The sequence below is a fragment of the Balaenoptera acutorostrata genome, chromosome 6, assembly GCF_949987535.1.
Source record: "Balaenoptera acutorostrata chromosome 6, mBalAcu1.1, whole genome shotgun sequence".
In the NCBI taxonomy this organism is placed as follows: domain Eukaryota; kingdom Metazoa; phylum Chordata; class Mammalia; order Artiodactyla; family Balaenopteridae; genus Balaenoptera; species Balaenoptera acutorostrata.
Window position 1 is genome coordinate 113,025,141 of NC_080069.1, and position 18,914 is coordinate 113,044,054.

General features: G+C 44.6%; 1 protein-coding gene across 4 annotated transcripts in view; it reads left to right on the forward strand.

The window, feature by feature from the left end:
• The window catches only part of MRRF (mitochondrial ribosome recycling factor), a 57,175-nt gene that overhangs the window by 25,028 nt on the left and 13,233 nt on the right, over window positions 1-18,914 (forward strand). The window lies entirely within an intron of this gene.

Below are 18,914 nucleotides of genomic sequence, written 5' to 3' on the forward strand. Positions count from 1 at the left end.
ATATAAATCTTCTCAGATTCCATAGCAGGCAGAATCAGTTTCTCCTTCTGTAATCTCATTTCTCAGTTGTTTCTAAACCCCTCTTCCTACACAGTGCCTCACATCTAGCAAGTCCCAAATAAGTGTTGAATTCATTCATTCAGTCACTCAACAAATATTTATTAAGCACTAACTACATGCCAGGCCCTTTCCTAGTTGTTGAGATAGGGCAGTAAACAAACAACAAGAAGTCCCCATCCTCCCAGGGCTTACTTTATTGTCGAGTAGGCACAGTAAAAAGAAAAACAAATAAATACATAATGTAATGTCAGGTGATGATAAGAACTATGAAGAAAAATAAGCAGGCTAAGGGGATAGAGAGAGTTGGGGGTTTTATTGTAGGCAGGAAGGTTCAGGAAGGAAGTGACGTTGGAGCAGAGACCTAAGTGAAATGAATGAATGAAGCTTCCAAATAACTAGAAGAGAAGTGGAGTGTGACACTTGCTGAGTCATTGTGTGCCACTCATCGTCCTGTATTCCTTTATATAGATTGCCTCATTTGTCACGCAATCTCTGTAAAGTAGGTTTTTCCCCAGGTGTGGAAATTTAGGCTCAGAGAGGTAAAGTAATATCTCTGAGGTCACACAGCTTATGCTGAAGCTGAGACCTAAACCCAGGTTTAGTTGATTCTAACGCCTCATGATGTACCCATGCTAGCAACAAGAATTAATACCAACACTGAGAGTCCAGGAACTTTCCCACTGAACTTGTTTCTTGCTTTATGGCCAGAAAATGGCCTCCTTATTCCATTGTGTACTCAGTATTCTGTAAGTCAGAATTAACACTCTGCTTTGAAATCATGTTAATTGGGAGCAATATAACCTAGGGTTTAAGAAGCAAATAAACCTGAGTTCAAGTCCAGTACCTGTTTGCTTGGTTAGTTCATTGATTCGCTTAGCAAATTTTCTACAAATGTGTTATGTTCCAGCCTCTGTGCTGGGTGCTGGGGATGTATGTGGACCTGATGTTTGCCTTTGTGGAATTCAAGGCTGTGCCGGGCCCCTTGTTTATATTACCGGCAGCTGACTTGTGGAATTTACTCTTACCCATAGTTTATAGATGAAAAAATTGAAATTCAGAGAAATTAAGAGACTTGCTGAAGATCACATGGCCAGTTAGTAGCAGTCAGGACTTGAATCCTGAGTTTTTCTGTTACCATAGTCCGGGCTCTTTCTCCTGCACTCTCTATCTAGATGGGTAATTCTGGAAAGTGCCAAGTGTACTCATGGACATCAGAAGCAAGACTTGCAAGTGGAGTGGATAGTAGTCAGCAGCTTTACTTTTTCGTTCTTGCTCTCCTGTCTGTGAAATCTTGGAAAAGCCACTTAACCTCCCTGAGCCTCGGGTTCCTGATGCACAGGCTGGAGGGGTTGTTCTCAGTGGTCTGCCAGGTCCCTTCTGGAGCTCCAGAGTGCTGTGATGCTGTGAATTTATGCCGCTAAATGCTCGTTGCTGACTTGGATTCTTCTTAGAGTGGCCCATTGTAGATCATATGTTTCTTTCAAAGAGCTTGTTGATATAATGTGCGCCTCTGCAGCCCCACACGAGTTAATGATTGCCCTTGTGCCTTGTATATAAGTTTGAAAGATCAGTGAGTTTAACTTGAATTTCCAAAGACACGGGGATCTGTTACATTATATTTTGCATTATTTTATGTTGGTTAATGGGTGTAATCCAAGAGAAAGTTGACGGACCAAAACCGTCTGCTCCTGCAAACCTCATTTTTTATATGCTTTCTTCCCTTTGACAAGGTGGTAAGGTCATGAGGCCCCTCACTGAATTATACGTTTGGTAGTTTTCCAGATAAAAAATGAATGATCTGTTCTTTATTATGGAGGCTGTGTCATGTGAGAGGATAAAGGCTGATTTAGATGTAAAGAGGACCAAGGTTTTTATTTGGTTTTGGCAGTGACTTCCATATGACTCTGGGCACGTCACCCTAACAGCTTGCTGCCTTCTAGCTCCGTATTTGTAAAATAAATGAAATAATACATAATGATAGCTAGAGCTTTGGTGAGATTAGCAGAGAAAATAGATTAAGTAGCATGATCTCCTTAGAGGAAAGAAGCTATATAAATGTAAGATACTAATATTATTTCAGTAGACATAAATTTTTCCATATATACATAATTTTACTTTAGGAGAAAAGGAAGGAGTGAGGAAGGGGACTGATATGTTGAGTACCTACTATGTGCCAGGAACTGTTAGGTGCTTGACATATGCAGGAAAAGTGGAAAAGTCTAAAGGTTAAATTTGTGCCTTGGTATCACAAAAGCATGAAATTGAGTTCTGACTCTTCTGCTTTTTAGCTGTGTGACAATGGCAACTGTCTCTACCTCTCTGAATCTCAGAGAGCTCCTCTGTAAAATATTTATGGGACTGACCTTACATAGTTATTGGGAGATTTCAGTGAGATAATGTGCACAAAGCTTTTGATGTTTAGCAAGCGCCCAGTTAATGCTAGCAAATGTTCCTTCATTCCTTTTCATAAATAGATAGGCACATCCCTCCCTTCAAAGGATGGGGAAACTGAGATTCCAAGAGGTGAGGCATTGGCTCCAGGTCACACAGCTGGTAATTGGCAAAGCTGCAAGGAGGAAAATAACACACTAAAGCTTATGTTAGGAGTTTGGGAGGTGGGAGGGAATCAGAAGCATAAATTCCCATGATCAGTTTCTGATGATAAAATTTCAAGTTTAGTTCTATAAAAATTTACCTTTCCTGGTTGATTGTGATTCTTCCTCTGCCTAATGATAGTCTGCAAGTTTGCTTTTTTGCCTTCACTCTGGGTGTTGCCCAGAGCTAAGTTTTATTTTCAGTTGCAACAGATCTCAGCTGGTACCTCACCCTCATCACACTCCTCTGATTCTTATATTCTTTTTTTTTTTTTTTTTTTTTTTTTTTTTTAATAAATTTATTTATTTATTTATTTATTTATTTATTTTTTGGGTGTGTTGGGTCTTCGTTTCTGTGCGAGGGCTTTCTCTAGTTGCGGCGAGCGGGGACCACTCTTCATCGCGGTGCGCGGGCCTCTCACTGTCGCGGCCTCTCTTGTTGCGGAGCACAGGCTCCAGACGCGCAGGCTCAGTAGTTGTGGCTCACGGGCCTAGTTGCTCCGCGGCATGTGGGATCTTCCCAGACCAGGGCTCGAACCCGTGTCCCCTGCATTGGCAGGCAGATTCTCAACCACTGCGCCACCAGGGAAGCCCTCTTATATTCTTATTTAAATGAGTCTACTGAGTACGTGACTCTTCCTATAATCTGCCTCTGATCATTTTGGGAAGTAGGCGGAGAATAAATCCTAAAGCAATAACAGGTCAAACTTGGAGCCTGGGTGGTGCATATCACCAAGCCTTCTTTTCAAAGCCTCTGCGAATCCAGCTGTGTGTGGCTGTGTGCAAGTTTTTTCCTGGCTGTCCTCAGTAAAATGACATTGGACCTCACAGGCTCTGGGTTACATTCGTCTGCAGTGACACTGTGTATAGCTTTTGTTTTCTTCTCTGCCCAGTGTTCTTCCATTTAGAGCAGTCCGTCAACTGGACGGATTCTTTGAACATTCCTGTTAATCAAGATTCACTGAAATAGTTTTTTCTATTTTTCTTTCTTATTTATGTAATCAAGTTCTGGGTCCTATTTATAAACCACCTGCACTACAGGTGTAATGCCTGGAGGTATTGTGCTGAATGCTTGAGGGTTTCTCCCTGAATTCTCATACCACCGCTCTGAGGTTGGGAGACTGCTCTTATGCCCACTTGCCCGATGGAAGACCTGAAGCTCCCAGGAGTCAGTGCCCGCTGTCATAGGGCTACCAAGGGGCAGAAGCACGATGGAACTCAAGTCTTATTTACTGCCTTTTTCCCTGTTCTTTTCTCCGGATAGCAGCTTTTTCTGGTATATCAGTCTTCCACTTCTTAATCAGGGACCCTGAAACGTTTTGAGCAGTTTATTTTGATCAGAGGCCCCACCCCATTCACATCTTCATTATGCCCCCAAACAAACAAACAAATACTCCCTTACTTACTGTTTTACCAAATATTGATGAGAAAACCACACAAAGTAGAATGAGGGTGCTTTGGTTTGAGAGCACTGAGTTCGTGTCTGGCTTTAAAGAAAGCTGTAAGGAATCATGAATTCACCGAAGAAATCAAAGTGCTTAAGGTTGACTCATTCCCCCGCGAAGTTGCATCCTTCCTGTATTGTCCTCCTCTTTCATTATTCTTTTTTTTTTTTTTTTTTAATTTATTTATTTATATTTATTTTTGGCTGTGTTGGGTCTTTGTTTCTATGCGAGGGCTTTTCTCTAGTTGCGGCAAGCGGGGGCCACTCTTCATCGTGGTGCGCGGGCCTCTCACTATCGCGGCCTCTCTTGTTGCGGAGCACAGGCTCCAGACGCGCAGGCTCAGTAGTTGTGGCTCACGGGCCTAGTTGCTCCGCGGCATGTGGGATCTTCCCAGACCAGGGCTCGAACCCGTGTCCCTTGCATTGGCAGGCAGATGCTCAACCACTGCGCCACCAGGGAAGCCCCTCTTTCATTATTCTTGTCAGTGTCTGCGTTGGTTTTACTTTAAGTAGGATTAAATAAAAAAGTACCGGGCTTCCCTGGTGGCGCAGTGGTTGAGAATCTGCCTGCCATTGCAGGGGACACAGGTTTGAGCCCTGGTCTGGGAAGATCCCACATGCTGCGGAACAACTGGGCCCGTGAGCCACAACTGCTGAGCCTGCGCGTCTGGAGCCTGTGCTCCGCAGCTAGAGAGGCCACGATAGTGAGAGGCCCGCGCACCGCGATGAAGAGTGGCCCCCGCTTGCCGCAACTAGAGAAAGCCCTCGCACAGAAACGAAGACCCAACACAGCCATAAATAAATAAAAATAAATAAATTTAAGAATCCCTTCTGCTTGCTCATTGAATAAAATTTTAAAAAATAAAATAAAAAAAAATAAAAAAGTACCTCCATCCTATTCTCCATAGGGCACTACTTTTAGCACGTTGATTTTCCAGATTTTTTTCTGTGCAACTTCAGACACGTGTAAATCTCCTTCTCCATCTTTCTTATAATGGTATGGGATTATATTACATGTACTCTTATGCAGTTTCTTTTCTTTTCTTTCTTTAAAAATTTATTTATTTATTTATTTTTGGCTGTGTTGGGTCTTCGTTGCTGCACGCAGGCTTTCTTCTAGTTGCAGTGAACGGGGGCTACTCTTCGTTGCGGTGCGCGGGCTTCTCATTGCAGTGGCTTCTCTTGTTGCAGAGCACAGGCTCTAAGCGCCTGGGCTTCAGTAGTTGCGGCATGTGGGCTCAGTAGTTGTGGCTCGCGGGCTCTAGAGCACAGGCTCAGTAGTTGTGGTGCATGGGCTTAGTTGCTCCACGGCATGTGGGGTCTTCCCAGACCAGGGCTCGAACCATGTCCCCTGCATTGGCAGGCGGATTCTTAACCACTGTGCCACCAGGGAAGTCCCTGCAGTTTCTTTTTTTAACTTAACGTGTCATTGCTCTCTCTGAGGAGAGTTCTTCCTTACTCTTTTTAAGGGATACGTAGTGCTTGCATGTTACGTATAACATTAAAACGTTCTCAATTGTTGAGTATCTTGGTCATTTAAAATGTTTTCTCGTTTACTAACAGTGTCGTAATGATCTCCTAAGGATCTTCCTGTTCTTCTGCTGGGAATGGGAAGTGGTAGAGGCAGGACCGTAATTGGGGGAGAAGTGAATGGAATGTGGGGGGACTTGGTGTAGCTTTTGTTCCTTGATTGTCTCAGTGCTTGTTTGCACCAGTGTGCTGCATATTGCTGAGCTTCTTGGAGACATGGACACTTCAGGGCCAAACAACCATCTGCAACACACCCGAGTGGCCCCTCCAGTGGTCCTCAGACCCAAACCTGACGTCACTCTCTTAGGAAACCCCATGGATATTTGAAGGGCCTTCCTGGCTCACTGCATGGCAATAATAATATTAAGCAAAGTGACTACTTACTGAGTGCACACTGTATTCTAGGCCTTATGCTGTATTACTTAACTCATTCTATTATCCCCTGTTTTTTATACATGAGCTAAGTAAGCCTGAGAGATGTTAAATAACTTGTTCAAGTTCATTTAGCTAATAAAGATAGAATTGTGCAGGATTTAAATATGGGTCTGCTTGACATCAAAGTCTATTCTTAACGTCTATGGACCTCTGAGAGCACTTTTTCTTTTTGTAATAAGGGGCAGTAATTGGTATTTTAAAATTTAATTATATACCAACCCAAACCATGTGGAGCATAATTGCCAAAGCTCAAATCAGGATGCATAATCTGAAATGAATTTATGTGCCACTTTTTGGTGTGAGAAGCACTCTGGAATATAAAGTATTTGTTCTTTTGTTTTTGTTTTTGTTTTTTTAAACTTTGGGTTTATTTATTTATTTATTTATTTATGGCTGTGTTGGGTCTTCGTTTCTGTGCGAGGGCTTTCTCTAGTTGCGGCAAGCGGGGGCCACTCTTCATCGCGGTGCGCGGGCCTCTCACTATCGCGGCCTCTCTTGTTGCGGAGCACAGGCTCCAGACGCCCAGGCTCAGTAATTGTGGCTCACGGGCCTAGTTGCTCCACGGCATGTGGGATCTTCCCAGACCAGGGCTCGAACCCATGTCCCCTGCATTGGCAGGCAGATTCTCAACCACTGCGCCACCAGGGAAGCCCCCTTTTTTTTTTTTTTTTTTTTTTTTTTTTTAGGTAACTTTATTGAAATGTAACTTACATATAAAACATGAACCCATTTCAAGTGTACATGATGATGAATTTTGACAAATATAGGTCAAATATATATCTTGACTGTAACCACCATCTCAGTCAAGATATAGACCAGTTTGGTCATCTTGAAAGTTCCCCATGACCCTTTGCAAGTCGTCTGGCCCCAGGTGACCACTTAACTGCGTTTATGAGAATATAAAGTTTTTATGCTGAAATGTGAAACTTCTAGAGTATTTGTAAATTTATTCAGCAGATACTTATTAGCACCTACTATGTGTCAGGCATAGTTCTAGACATGGAGGACACAGCAGTGAATAAGCTAGACAAAGCCTCTGCCTTTGTGGAACTTCTACTGGGGAAATGGACAGTAACACACACATGCAGTGTGTGTGTCAGCTGGCCATATTTTTCTCTCTGTGGAGAAAAAAAATAAAGGATGTCGTAGATGGGGGTAGTGAGCCGGTGCAATTTTAAGTAGTGTGTTCACGGAAGGCTTCGGGGGAAGGTGATAATTGAGCAGAGAGCTGAGGACATGAGAGAGCAGACTAGGCTTATATTCAGCACTAAGGCAGAGGAAGCAGCAAGTGTAGAAGCCCTGAGGTGAGGGTCCACCTAGGGTGTTCAGGGAATAGTGAGAGCACTCATGTGTCTGTAGCAGAACAAGGGAGGGGAGAGAAATAGGAGATGAGGTCAGAGTGAAATGGAGAGGCCAGTATCATGTAAAGTCTTTCTATTAGTCAGTGTTCTCCAGAGAAAAAGAACCAACAAGATATATATATATCCATACACACACATGTATATACATACATATATGTAGATAGATTGATGTATGTATGTATATGTGTGTGTGTGTGTGTGTGTATAAAGAGATTTATTATAAAGAATTGGCTCATGTGAATATGGAGGCTGACAAGTCCCAAGATCTGCAGTCTTGGGAGACAAACTGGGGACCCAGGAGAGCTGATGGTGTGGGTCTGATCTGAGCCTGAAGTGCCTGAGCACCAGGAGAACTGATGGTGTAGTTCCAGGCTAAAGGCCAGGAGGCTTGAGACCCAGGAAGTGCCGATGTTTCAGTTTGAGTCGAAGGCAGGAAAAAACCATTGTTCCAGCTTGAAGGCAGTCAGGCAGGAGGAATTCCTTCTTATTCAGGGGGATTCCCTATTTTTTTTTTTTTTTTAAATATTTATTTATTTATTTATTTATTTTATTTATGGCTGTGTTGGGTCTTCGTTTCTGTGCGAGGGCTTTCTCTAGTTGTGGCAAGCGGGGGCCACTCTTCATCGCGGTGCGCGGGCCTCTCACTATCGTGGCCTCTCTTGTTGCGGAGCACAGGCTCCAGATGCGCAGGCTCAGTAATTGTGGCTCACGGGCCTAGTTGCTCCGTGGCATGTGGGATCCTCCCAGACCAGGGCTCGAACCCGTGTCCCCTGCATTGGCAGGCAGATTCTCAACCACTGCGCCACCAGGGAAGCCCTATTTTTGTTTTAATGCAGGCCTTCAACTGATTGAATGAGGCCCACCTATATTAGGGAGGGCAGTCTGCTTTACTCAGTCTATTGATTTAAATGTTCAACTCATCCAAAAACACCCTCATAGAAACACCCAGAATAATGTTTGACCAAATATCTGGGCACACTTGTGACATATAAAATTAACCATCATAGTCCTAATAGACCCTTATAAGGATTTTGGCTTCTACTGGGAGTGAAATGGGAAGTCTCTGGAGGATTTTGAGCTAGGGAGGGACATGCTCTGATTTAGGTTTTGAAAGGGTCATTCTGCCTGCTATTTTGAGAATTATACTGTAGGAAGGCGAGGGTGAAAGCAGGGACTGGTTAGGAGCTATTGTAGTAATCTAGGTATGGTGCCTGGACTAGTGTGGTAATGGTGTTGGTTAGAAGTGGTCAGATTCTGGGTACATTTTAAAGGAAAAGCTGCCAGGATTTGCTGACAGATTGGTTGTAAATTTAGGAAGAAGGAACTCAAAGATGACTTCAAGGTTTTTGGCCTGAGCAACTGGAAGGATGGAGTTGCCATTTACTGAGATAGGGCAGATGTGGGAGGACAGGCTGGGTGTGAGGGAAGAGCAGGTTTTGTCCATATTTATTTTGAGATTCTACTAGACATCCAAGTGGAGAGGTCAAGTAGGCTGTTAGGTATGTAAGTTTAGAGTTCTGGTGACAGGTGTGGGCTCAAGAGAGAAATCTGGGAAGCATGAACATGTAGAAGAAGCCATGAAATTAGATGAGATTATTTTAGAGAATAAATACAGATAATGAAGAGAAGGGTTTGGGAACTGAGCCTTGGACAGTCCACATCAAGGTTTATGGGTCAGGGTGATAAGGAGGAACCAGCAAGAGAGACTGAGAATAAGTGACCAGAGAACTAGGAGAGTGTGGGGTCCTGGAAACAAAGGAATTGTTTTAGAGGGGAAGGACTCATCAGCTACACCAGATATCGCTGATGGGTCAAGGAAGAGAAGGTCTAAGAATTGGTCATTGGATTTAGCAACATGATTTATTTATCAGTTAATCTCTGGGTATAAAGGAAAGCACAAGGGCTTTGGGGTAAGACAGACCTAGGTTCAAATCCCTGTTCTCTCATTCTCTGGGTATATCAGCTTGGGTCCTCTGAAAACAGATGCCAGGACAGAATTAGATGTGCAAGAGATTTATGGGCAGAAAGGCCTGTGAAAGAGACAGGGTGCGGGTCTGCCACTGGTGAAGAAAGGAGAAGAGGAGGACTGGGTAGAAGACGCCTCACACTGCAGTGCATTTCTGAGAAGGTCAGCCGGGCTGATGGGGCGTTCCTGAGCAAAGATTGCCCATCAAAGGAGTCTCTGTGCCACGGGTGGCCATTGGCTGACAGAGGCCTGGGGAATGTGCTCACTGTAGTGACCTTGGGCAAGTCATTAAATTTTGGAAACTTCAGCCTCCTTGTCTGTAAAATGGGCGTTATTTCTATGATTTTTTTGAAGAATAATGGGATGTTATATGTGATACTCCTAGAGTGAGGCCTGGTGTGTCATAAACTTTAATTCCTTTTTCTTATAGTATTTGTTATTATCTAATTCTCCTGGTTAAGGAGTTCTTGGAAACATTCTTTTTCTGGTTATTTGGGAGTAAAACCAGCGATATTTTCTTTCTGTTTGTTTGCTGACTGCTCTTTCAGTCCTTAACACTCTCTTTCCCTCTCTTCCTCACTAACCCCCTCCCCCAGCCCCATGTTCATTTTTTTTTTCCTATCTTTTCCTCCATTTTTAGGGGTGGGAGGAGTTGAGTCATTATGTTGTAATTATCTTGGAATTTAAGTTGCTCAGGAACACTGTAGTTTGTTTGTTAATGAGCACTTGGTTTGTTCTTTGAATATGAATTATGGTGACCAAGACCTCCTGGAAGGTATATCCCAAAGAAGAAAATCCGCTGACTAGTCCTGCCTGTGGTGTGAGATTTGCTTAGTATTTCTGGAAAGGCCAAGGGACCTTGGCTCTTCTTGACACCCTCAGCCCACTGAACTGCTCCCCAAGGCCTCACAAGTGTTGGATAATTGCCATCATTGGCTCCCACTTTTCCTTCAGGCGTTGTTAGTGACGATAGACCTTATGCCTAGGCCAGGCTCCTGCCCTCAGACTTTGTTCCAAGGTGACAGCATGGAGGAGAATTCTCCTTGGGATCGGACCAGGCAGTTTCACCAGATTACAGTTAAAAGCCCTGGGCTGTGGTTCTCCTAGGCTGGATTCTCTTTCTCAGGTGTTTTTTCGCAGCACATGCTGATGTACAGCCTCTCATGGACGGTGACCAGGTTTTTCTAGGGAGAGCAGCTGGTACGGCAGGGTAGCAGGGTCCCCAGGCTGCGTTAAACAGGGAGGGGTAGCTGCTGTGCAGCCAGGGAGAGCTGGAATTGATACCTGGAGGAGCCAGGGTTACAGTCAGAACAACTTGAATAAGAGAACCAATGAAATGAGTTGTGTGACCTTAGGCTAGTTACTTCAACTCTCTGAGTCTCGGTTTCCTCATCTGTAGAATGCGGTAGTAGCAATATTTACTTTTCTGAAAAGTTATTGGGAGAAACTCTTGTGGGGGATAAAGGGGAGAGGGAGCAGGAGTAGACAAGGAGAGCCTTTAGACCGTGATGCAGGTCTGATACCAGTGAAGAAAGGAAAGAAATTCACTAGATGAGAAATAATGTTATTTTTAAAATCTTCCTTATCAAGTTAACTGTTGTTGCTGAGCGTTCCCGTGACTTTTTCTGCGTGGTGATTGTTAACTGTTATGGGGAAGCAGTTACTGCCATCCCACAGGTGAGGAGATCGAGACATGCTGCCTGCCATTAAGCTTTCCACCTAGGAGACAAGTACCGTTTAATGACGAGAACCAGATAGGCATATGACATCTTTTAATAGCTTTATTGAGATATAATTCACCCATTTAAAGTGTATAATACAAAGGTTTTTAGTATATTCAGAGTTGTGCAACCATCACCACGTTCAATTTTAGGACATTTTTCATCACCCCACAAAGACACCCTGAACCTACTAGCAGTCACTCCGCACTTCACCCCAAATCACCCTCCTAGGGATTGCTCTAGGCAACTACTAGTCTGCTTTCTGTCTCTATAGATTTCCCTATTAACATTTTATATAAATGGAATCACACAGTATGTGGTCTTTTGTGACTGGCTTTTTTCACTTAGCATAATATTTTCAGTGTTCATCCATGTTGTAACATGTATCAGTACTTCATTCTTTTTTATTGCCACATAATGTTGCATTGTGTGGATATGCCACATTTTATTTATCCTTTCATAAGCTGATGAATATTTGAGTTGTTTCCACTTTTTGGCTATTACGTATAATGCTGCTATGAACATGCTTTCAGTTCTTTTGGGTATATACATATGAGTGGAATTGCTGGGTCATGTGATAACTCTGACTTTCTGAGGATCTGCCAAACTTTTTGACAGGGACCACACATTTTACATTCCTACCAGTAGTATTTAAGGATTCTAATTTCCCCATCTCCTTGCCAGTACTTATTGTTGTTACTGTTATTGTTATTATTATTACCATGCTAGTGGGTAGGAAGTGGTATCTCATTGTAGTTTTGACTTGCATTTCCCTAATGTTAACGATGTTGAGTATCTTTTCATGTGCTTGTTTGCCATTTGTACATCTTTAGAAAAATGTCTATTCAAGTCCTTCACGCAGTTTTTAAATTGGGTTGTTTGTACTTTTGTTGTCGAGGTGTAGGAGATCTTTATATGTTCTGGATACTAGACTCTTACCAGATATATTATTTTCATCTCTTTAATTATAAAAATAATACACATTTATTGCAAAAATTCAAATCCTACAGAAAAATAAAAAGTTATTTTATTGTTCCCCAAATATTCTTCCCAGAAGTAACTGTTGGTAAGTTTAATATATATCCTTCCAGATTTTAAAAGATGCATACACACACACACACACACACACACACACACACACGTACATATTTAGTTTACATAAACGGGATTAAGTATCTGCAGTGCCACAACTTGCTTTTTTTGTCTTAACAGAATCTTCTGTACATCTTTTCATGGTGATCTCATTGTTTTTGTGCCTGCAGAGAAGTACCGTTTTGAGATGGGTATAATACAGATGAAGAAACTGGGGTTCAGAAAGTTAAGTACTTTGTTCAAGGTCACAGATTAGTAAGCAGAGGAGTCATTATTCAAATCGAATCTGTTTCCAAAGCCCACGTTCCTGCCACACTATCACATTGCTCTGCGGGCTGCTGACCTGGAACCTCCCTCCTTCTAGCTCGGTGGCCTCTTTGTCTAGCTGCTGTATCGCTTTGTGGATCTCGTACCAGGGATAGTGTGTATAAGGTGCACATTCTAGGAAATGTTGATAATACCGTTTTCTTCCATAACTCGCATACATATAAACCTTTAGTGATGGTGAAAGAAAAAATCAGAGGAGACCGCCTAATGACCTCATTCGGGCTGGGGCAGCCACCAACTGCGTTTGAGCAACTGTAGCTGCTTTTCCAGCCCTTTTCGTGCCCGCTGCCTGTTCGCCATCGCTGCTTTCCAGGGCCGTTCATTCATTCATTCTGCTGGAGGACTTCCAGTACAGTACGTTGTTTCTCTCGACTTCCAAGCCTGGCGAGCCTCCGTGCAGTTTTAGGATGGCTGCTTTCTCCTCACCCAGCCTGTGGCTTTTTACGAGAGCCTCCTACTATTCAGGTCCCAAGTGTGTGGAATGGGGGCCCCCTCCCTGCACAGATGTTCTGTTTGAAACACACAAGAAAGTGCAATCAGGAATCAAGAGCGGAGCATGGGCTGCGGAGAAAGTTGCCATCAACACCCGTGCAGAAGCTGCGCCCAAAAGGGCAGGCTCCTCCTCCCCCTGCCCCTCTTCTGTTGTCACCCTCTGTGTCCTGCACCTACTTACAGAACCTGGCAGTTGGCCGCTGGAGATCAGCTCACTGTTCTACTGCCCACCTGTAGGGACTCGCTTTCTCCTTTCTCGCCACTGTGCTTAGACTTGTAGGGGAGCTGGAGGAGTAGCAGTGAACTGTGTGTCTAAGCAGGCCTTGGTGACCAAGCAGTGCCCTCCACGTCCCTGCAGCTAGTAAGATTAGCTGCTTAGATTTGTCTAGCACCAGCAGGGAGACCCGGAATTCACGAGTCAGGCTGCACTGGGCTCAGATCCCAGGTCTAGCAGGAACTTGTTGTGTGGCCTTGGGCAGGTTACTTGGTCTGTCTGAGCCTCCCTTTTCTAATCTGCAAACACCAGGTAATAAGGCCACTAATGTCATAGGAATGATGTGAAGGTTCACTCAGCTAATGCACAAAGTGTGCGTCACCCCAGATCCTGGCACGTGGGAAGAGCTCTGCAAATGTTAGTCATTGTTCGAAGGCGAGCAGATGGCACTGGGGCTAGAGGACTAGGCAGTTACCAGTGGGCCTTGCTGCGATCATAATGTTTCCTCCTTCTCTCCCCATCTTGCTTTATGTTCTTCATAGCACTTACGTGTCGGTTTATAGACTTACGTGTACTCTTTCTCTCCTTCACTAGAATGTGACTAGGCCAGTTTATTTATCTCTTGGTAAAATAAAATACAGTGTGTGTTTGTGAAACAAAAAAAGAAGACTGTGATTAGGTGGAGCCTCGTCGGTTTTGTTTGTTGCTGTATCCCTAGACCCCGAGACGGGAGCTAGCACGTAGTAAGGGCAGTAATGCAGTCAGCGTGCCCGCTGCTGTGCCGGGTGCTACTTGTACAGTAACTGCTGTATTCATGGCAGTCTTTTGAGGTAGGTATGTCATTACCCCTGTTTACAGATGAAGACGCTGAGTCACAGGGGAGGGGAGTCCTTTGTGCCCAGTGTTACACGGTTAGTAAGGGGAAGGACAGGCGTCTTCCTCAGAGCCTGGGCCTGTAGCCACTCTGCGCTGTTCGCTCTCTCTAGTGGGAGACTTCACTATTATTTTTATTACTGATCTGATTGACAGCTTTTAAAATAGTCAGTACCTACACACGCAGAATTCTTTAACCATCATCTGTCATTCGCTCTTAACACTAACTGTGGAAGAAGAAAGGTAACATTTTTATTGCTCCCCCCGCCCCCATTTACAGGTGAGCAAACAATAACAGATAGTGTTTCTTGAGCATGTCACCGTGACCGGCACATTTAGTAACTCTTTTGATCCTTACAACAATCCCATTAACTTAGTGGTATTATACACATTTGACAGATGGGAACACTGAGGCAAAGAGGTAAAAGTACTTGCCCAGGGCCATACGTCTAAGAAATGATAGATCTGGGCCTCAAACCCTGGCAGTCTAGCTTCAGAGACTGTTCTCCTAAACACTTCAGTAAACACCCTTCTTTGTGATCTAGGGAGGAAAAGTTAATTGTCCACAGTTACCCAGCCTCTAAATGGCAGAGCTGGGAGTGGAAGTCAAGTCTGCCTTGACCGCCAAACCTGTGCTCTTTGTCCTGTACACGAGAGCTGAGGTAAGAGTTACCTCCACGTATCCCTGGACTTGGGTTTCCAGCCTTCTCTGGTGACAGGGAAGGAGAACGTGAGTGACTTCTTCAAGGTCACTCAGCTGCGAATGTGGAGCTGTGACCCCTGACCTCAACCTCATCTCTCTTTCCACCATGCTGGGCTGTATTTCAGGATGGCATGTCTGGTTTAGCCAGGCCTCAGTCACAGGACAGGCCTTTGAAAGCAGGTGCCCACTTGTGTCCCCAGAGAAAACCGAAGGCACTGCTGATGGTAGAAGTCCTTCCAAAGTGTGTGTGTGATTTCCTTTGGGCTAGAAGGACATCTCGTGTCTTTATGAGACATGTAAGACAGGCTGGTGAGCTGGAGGGGGGTGGGGTAGGGTGGGGATGGGGGGTGGTGAGGAAAGAGGGGAGGGAGAATTGTGTCCCTAGGAGCACAGGAAGTCTGGCCGGGCTACACAAACAAAAACATTTCCTTCGGGGCCAACGGCCCCAAGGCGTTGGGCAGCGCCCACCAGCAAACAATAAAGCAGGGCCTGTGTCTGCTGCTGATTGCAGGCCGGTACGCTGCTGGCGGGGAGTCCCCCAGCAGCCCAGCGCGGAGGCGGGCAGCAGGCTTTCTCTTGGTGGAGCTGTCAGAGATGCGCTTCCACAGGCTGTTTGTTCCCTGGAAGTGGGGCACCCTTCTCCCTCAGCCTCCTGCCTCCCGTGGGCCCCATGCCCGCTCTCACTCTTCCCGTTCTGCCCCTCGCTGCCTACCAGCCACTCAGTAGCCTTAGTTCCTAGTGACTGAATCCTTTTTGACTGCCTTCTCCCCCAACCCTCGCATCCTGTCGTCCCCCAGCCTTGGAGATTCTGTAGTAAGGAAAGTGGCCACCCTGTATTGAGCTGCTGCAGTGCGTACGCACTGGCCGTGTGCCGAGCCCTTGCCGCCAGCATTTCATTTAATCCTTGCTTCCGCCCTCTTAGTAATATTCGTACTTCTATTTTACACGTGAGGAGACTGAGTCAGGAGAAGTTGAACAGCACGCTCACGGGTCTGAAGCTAACAAGTGGCAGAGCAGAGATGCCAACTTAGGTCTTCCTGGCTCTAACACGTTCCTTTCTACCTCTTTAAGTCCCCTTTAAGTGACCAAAGATACTTTTGAAGTCTGACATATTATATTGGGCTGGCCAAAAAGTTCATTTGGGTTTTTCTATAAGATGTTACGAAAACCCAACCAAACTTTTCTGACCAGCCCAATAACTGGTTTTTACTTCAGTTGCCACGCTGAGCGTAGCTTCCTCTGATGTACACCTGATGAATGGCTTTGCACGTGTCCCGTTCTCGCTGAAACCATAGGAAGTATCATTTCAGTCGGGGGGACTCTCTGCTTTGTGAGTTACCAGAGGGGCATGCCCCTCGGCTTATTGTTCGTGGGAACATGCTCAAGGAATTTTGCAGGAAGCCCCCATCCAGGATGTTACTGGAAGACCCGCCTGATGGAGTTTGTACAAACAAAGTGTGACCCTCCCAGCTCAGCCAAAACCCCTGCCTTATGCGGGGAGGCTCTCTGACCCTGGCGGAAAAGGCTACTGTCTTCATCACCCAGCCGAGAAGCCGCTACAGGCTAGGCCCTGAGCTCCCCATCCGCGGGCCTAGAGGCTTCTGGGCAGACTTTTGCCATATCCTTAGATCTGGTTTGTACATTGGTTTCTGCACAAAATACAAGTCTGATCACGTTTCCTCTGCCTCACTCAGACATCTGTGATATCCCATGTTATTCTTAGAAACAATCTACTAAGACTCTTTCTTTTTCTCTCCTTTTTTTCTTTTCTTTTTATTGTGGTGAGATATACATTAAAAATCTACCATTTCAGTTATTTTTAAATGTACAGTTCAGTGGTATTAAGTACATTCACATTGTTGTGCAGCCAATCTCCAGAACTCTTTTCGTCTTGCAAAACCATAACTCTGTACCTATTGAACAACAACTCCCTGTTCCCCGATCCCCCAGGTCCGGGATGATCACTATTTTACTTACTGTCTCTATGAATTTGACTATACCAGGTACGTCATATAAGCAGAATCATATAATATTTGTCCTTTTGATTCTAGCTGATTTCACTTAGCATAATCTTTTCAGGGTTTCTCCATGTTGTAGCGTGTAGCAGAATTTCCTGCCTTTTTAAGGCTGAACCGTAGTCCACTGTGTGTACCTACCCCACGTATGTGTCCCTTCATCCATCAGTGGATCTACTAAGCCTGAATACGGCATTGAAGGGCCTGCGTACTAGTCTCGCCCTTGCCAGCCCTGCCGGCCTCCTCACTGGGCACAGTCTTTCTCCTCTGCTTTCTGTGCTGCAGCCATGCTGCCTTCCTTCAGTTCCCCCAGGACTTTACCTGGAAAAAGGCCTTTGTTTTACACGGGCCATTCCTTCCAGTGGGAATGATCTTCCCTAGCTTCTCCACTCTTCTTCATCTTAACTTGAATATCCCTTAACTTAAGTATCTTCACGTTTTCTTCTGGGGTCCCACAGGAGAGCTTGCTCAGCCTCCTTTCCCCTGCTTATTTTCATAGAGCTCAACATGTCTTTATTATGCTTCTTACCACTGTAACTTATTGATTAAATGTGCATGTGTTTGTTTAATGACTGCCTTCCATGCCAGACTGTAAACTCACTCTGACATAGTGGCTGGAATGCAATAGGTGCCCAGTAAATAGCTGCTGAATGAAACTACAAACTAAGTGAATGAATTAATACCAGAAAGAGAAAAATTCATGGCTATATGCTGGGAACATTTGGATTTTTAAATGTACACAAGGTGTTAAATTACTAGTCAGATCTCAAAAAGTCATCTTGCTGGAGCACAGATTGTTTGCCCTGTCATCTCTGTTGATAAAAACTTCCATGAATAAACTGTTCATTATTTGAAGGTGCCTCCGTAGTTGCCAAAACATAAACAACAATAGCAACAAAGGCAGCTTACATTTTCTGATTGTTTCTGTCAGGCTTTGTACTGTGTACTTTCCATATATTATCTCACCTAATCCTCACAAGGACTCTGAAAGGTAGATGCTGGGGGTTTTGTTTGTTTATTTTCAATTTCTATTTCCAGATGAGAGGACCAAGGCTCAGAGAGTTTAAATCGCTTGCTTAAGGTCACTCAGCCAGTAAGTGGCAGGTGCAGAAGTGGAGGGGCATCAGGGTGGGATGGAGCACATCCCCTCCCCTAGTGCCCTTCCCCTCATTAACCGAAAGAGCTTTTTATCTGTTTTTTAAATGGGGCCTCTGCCTTGGTTTTCTTTGAAGCCAGGGTTTTGTGGCTAAAGAAGAATTTGAAAACTCCAGGTCTACAGAACAAATTTGACCCTGATGCACCTTTTTCAGCCTCATGCCTTCCTGCCGTTACATCTCCCACTGTGCTTCTGCCTGGAGTGCCCTTTCCTTTCTTCTGCAGCTGATGAGTTACTGTGCGTCTCTGGGGCATTTTCCAAACCTTGAGACAGAATGAGCTGTACTCTCTGCATGCTCCTCCTGCAGAAGGCCTGTGCATCTGTCCTAGCAGCAGTCGTGCTCTTCCTATGTAGTGGCTGACAAGTTCGTCTACACTGCTGGACTGAGCCTCTGGAGAAGTTGGACCAGGCCTGCCCCGTCTCTGGCGCTCCTCAGCCCAGCCCGGGATCTGGCAGGGAACCCCGGGGCCTCAGCCAGTGCTTGATGAGTGAATGCATGCCAAGTGCAGAGCCGGTGCTCAGAACCAACCGGCTGAGCCCAGAGCCTGGAATACAGCTAGCCTGTACTCACAGAACCCTGTGAATGCGAGATGGAGACGATCAGATGTATTAATCACTGGTTTGGAAAGGAATTAAAATATTTCCATAATATAGTATGTTTCTTTTCTAAAACAGATGTGCCCTCGTTGTTTCATGAGGAAGTAATTAAGTGTGTTTGATTAAAACATTCATAAACACGATCAAATTTATTCAAGGCTACTATATGCTGCTATCTTTATTGTTGGTACTTTATATATGTTGTGTGTGCATCTCCCAATCACCCTGTAAGGTGTTTTTATTATCTTCATTTTAGAGATGAAGAAACTGAGGCTGAGAGAGATTAATTAGCTTGCCCAAGGATAGTCAGCTTCTGAGTGATAGATACAGGAAT